This window comes from Vombatus ursinus, unplaced genomic scaffold (genome assembly GCF_900497805.2).
Source record: "Vombatus ursinus unplaced genomic scaffold, bare-nosed wombat genome assembly UNPS02014816.1, whole genome shotgun sequence".
NCBI classification, from domain to species: Eukaryota; Metazoa; Chordata; class Mammalia; order Diprotodontia; family Vombatidae; genus Vombatus; species Vombatus ursinus.
In genome coordinates this window covers 5,021,346-5,024,526 of record NW_020954594.1, presented here as the reverse complement: position 1 = coordinate 5,024,526, position 3,181 = coordinate 5,021,346, and positions in this window count along the sequence as shown.

Below are 3,181 nucleotides of genomic sequence, written 5' to 3'. Positions count from 1 at the left end.
AAAGAAAGAAAGAAAGAAAGAAAGAAAGAAAGAAAGAAAGAAAGAAATCCCAGATAGGGGAGGAAGGGAAGTAGCCATTCTTCTCATTGCAGGAAGAAGGGATGAAGATTGGACCTGTGATTTCATTGATACAGGGAACTCCAGGATGAGAAAACTCCCTCCATCACAGATAGGTACTATCTCTGAGACTCTAAGTTGCAGAACACTGAGGGTAAGTGACTTGCCCAGGGTCACACATACAATGTATGTTTGAGGTGGGGCACTGTGAAGATGAAAAATCAAAACCTGTTAAAAGGCAAACAGCTTGGGGAAAGTCCCCCAGCAGGACCATTAAATGGCCAGGATTAAAGTCCTGATTCTTCTGTGTGACCCTGAACAAATCACTTTACCTCTGTAGGTCTTAATTTTCTTCATCTACAAGAGTGTTGCACTAAATGATCTCCCAAATCCTTTCCTATAACAATCTATGAGATTGTAACCACCCTCAGCACCTCACCATGTTATGCATCCTGGTTTTTATGACCCCTCCATGGACACACACACAGTGCTGGGTTTAGAGTAAATAGGCAGGAACTCAAACCTTTATATCTACTAGGAACTGAGCAGGCCTTGAATCAGAAGCTTTTGTGGCACCCAAGAATCAGGTACCCTGTGAATGTCCTGTCAACACCAGATCTTTGAGTGAGAGGGATTCTTAAGATTTTCTTCCAGCCCTTTATCACCACAAAGAACTCTGCCTCTCCCTAGCCAGCTAAGACTGTCTCCTAAATTTAAAGGTATCCACAGAAGGAAACACCTTAATCTCCTTCTACCCCTTCTACCATTTCGGTGTTTAATGCGCCCCGGATAATCGGGAAGTTCTTACCATCTAACCCAACATGGAAGAGGCTAGACATGGTCTCCTCAGCCAGAGAGGAAAAAAGTAGAGCACTGTGTGGAAGATGAGAAAGGCAGATTTCCCCTGAATGTTAAGGAGAAGCTACCTAACAACAAAAGCAGTGGAATAGGCTGTCTATATGGGCGCATTGTGGCTACCCTCACTAGAAGCCTTCATTGCAAGACCTCCATGGTGGCGTGGTACAGTGGTGGAGTCAGAAGGCCTGGATTTGAATCCTTACTCCGTACATCCTGGGTGATCTTAGGCCAGGCACTTAATATCTCTGAGACTCAGTTATCACATCTATAAAATGAGATGGGGATGCACGTTGCGGGTGAGGAAGAATTCAGCTTAAATGGCTTCTCATTGCTTCTTATGCAACATAGATGGTCTTACTTTTTAAGGATGGTATAGAGGGGATTCATGCTTTGACCGAGGTTGGACTTGAATACCTCTGACGTTCTTTCTAGCTCTGAAACTATGTAATCCGTTGATTCCCTGATTTGGGGGTGGGGGGTGGGGAAGTCTCCATTTTGTTGCAGTTTAATGAAAAAACACTGGCCTGAGATTCAGAAGTTGTGGGTTCAAGTGTCAGCTCTGCAATGTATTATCCATATACTCATGCCCAAGTGGTTTCACCTCTCAAGAGCCTCGTTTTTGCCTTCTGTAAAATGGGGATAACTATAACTGCACTCCCAACCTCACAGAGACTTTCTGAGGGAAGCTCAAAGAGCTTTGCAGACATGAGCTGTCATCATTATTGCCATTTCTTGTTCGGTCTTTTTCCCCTGGTTTGATGTATTCTGAGCCACTTGTGTTGATTTGAGGAGGCAAAGGAACAGTGGTGGTAAAGCCAATGAGAGAATTCATCAAAATGGAACTGGGTAGGGGCAGAGAGGATGGGGGGAGGTAGAGACACTGCCATTGACTCACAGTGAAACACTGACCCCTGCTGGCCACTCCTTAGATCTGCAGTCAGTTGCTTCCTGGTGTCACAGAAGAAGGTGGAGTTTGGCTCCTTCCCAACCACAGAATGCTCCTGGCCCCTAGCTCCGTCCTCTGGTTGCCCTAGAGCCATCCTCTCCGAATGGGATTGGGATTAATAACTGGGTGGATTTGACTCCTTGAATTCCCAAGTTTTTCCATGGCCCAGCCAGCTCTCATTTTTTAAGCTCCTAAAATGTCAGAAATCTGGTTCTTTCTGAGGGAAGGAGTCCAGCCCAGGAGGGAGGGAAGGACTGGAATGCCTCCCAAAGCTCCGAAACTAAAGAATCAGCAGGCCGTGTCATCCAGCCTCTGACCCAAAGTATGGACTGCCCTCTAACATTCCCGATGAGGGGTTATCTAGCCTCAGCTTGGGAGCCTCCACTTTGGGAGAGTTCTGCCATCATGATCCTAATAATAGCTTACATTTAAATCATTACACAATTCTTGCCTCACAACAGGTAACAAAATGACCTAGATTTTTCCTTTGTCTCTAAATTTCTGTCTTCCTCCCCCTCCTTATTGCAACGAGAAACATGGTGTAGTGACTGGAGAGCTCACCACAAAGCCAAGGAGACCCAAGGACAAGTATTGCCTTTGGCCTCTCCATCCTGACTATATAACCCGGGCTTAACCTCTCGGGCAGAGAAGCTATGAAATGGCATTGGCAAAAGGAGTTATGTCACCTGGTAGTTCCCTGTATCAACAAATTCACAGGTGGAGTCCCTATCCCTTGCCCACCTCAGATCCCAATCTATTTTCCCAATATCCCAAAACTCAGAGGCCATGTGCTCCCTCATTTTTCAGATGAGGAAACTGAAGTTTGGGGAAGCAAAAAGACTCGGCCAAAGTCATCCAGCAAGTTCTTAGTGGGAGCAGGAGCAGAATTCGGGTTTCAGGACTGTCAGTTCAATGGGCTTCCTATTCCATGCTGTTGCACCCCATCTTCCAATCTCTGTGTCCTCCATTTCTCCCCCTCTCTCCAAACCATCATCCACAGGGTGCCTTAGAGACACCCACACCATACCCGGGACACCCCCAAACCAAAAGTGCATGGAGATCACAAGGCAGGGACCACAGAGCAGTCTGAAATCCAGGCCTAATAGCATCTGGGAAGGAGAAATGGCGTCTCATTTTCTACCTTCTCCCAGTCGGCGGAGCATCCTCCCCCTCCCAGGCACCATAACCAAGCCATCTGAGTGCTGCCGATGGCCCTTCACTCTCATCCTCTTATTTGAGGGAGGGAGACATTTTCCAGAACTGGAAAGAAAAGATTTCTCCCTGATTGCTTTATAATCACAGTAATAATGGTAATGGAGC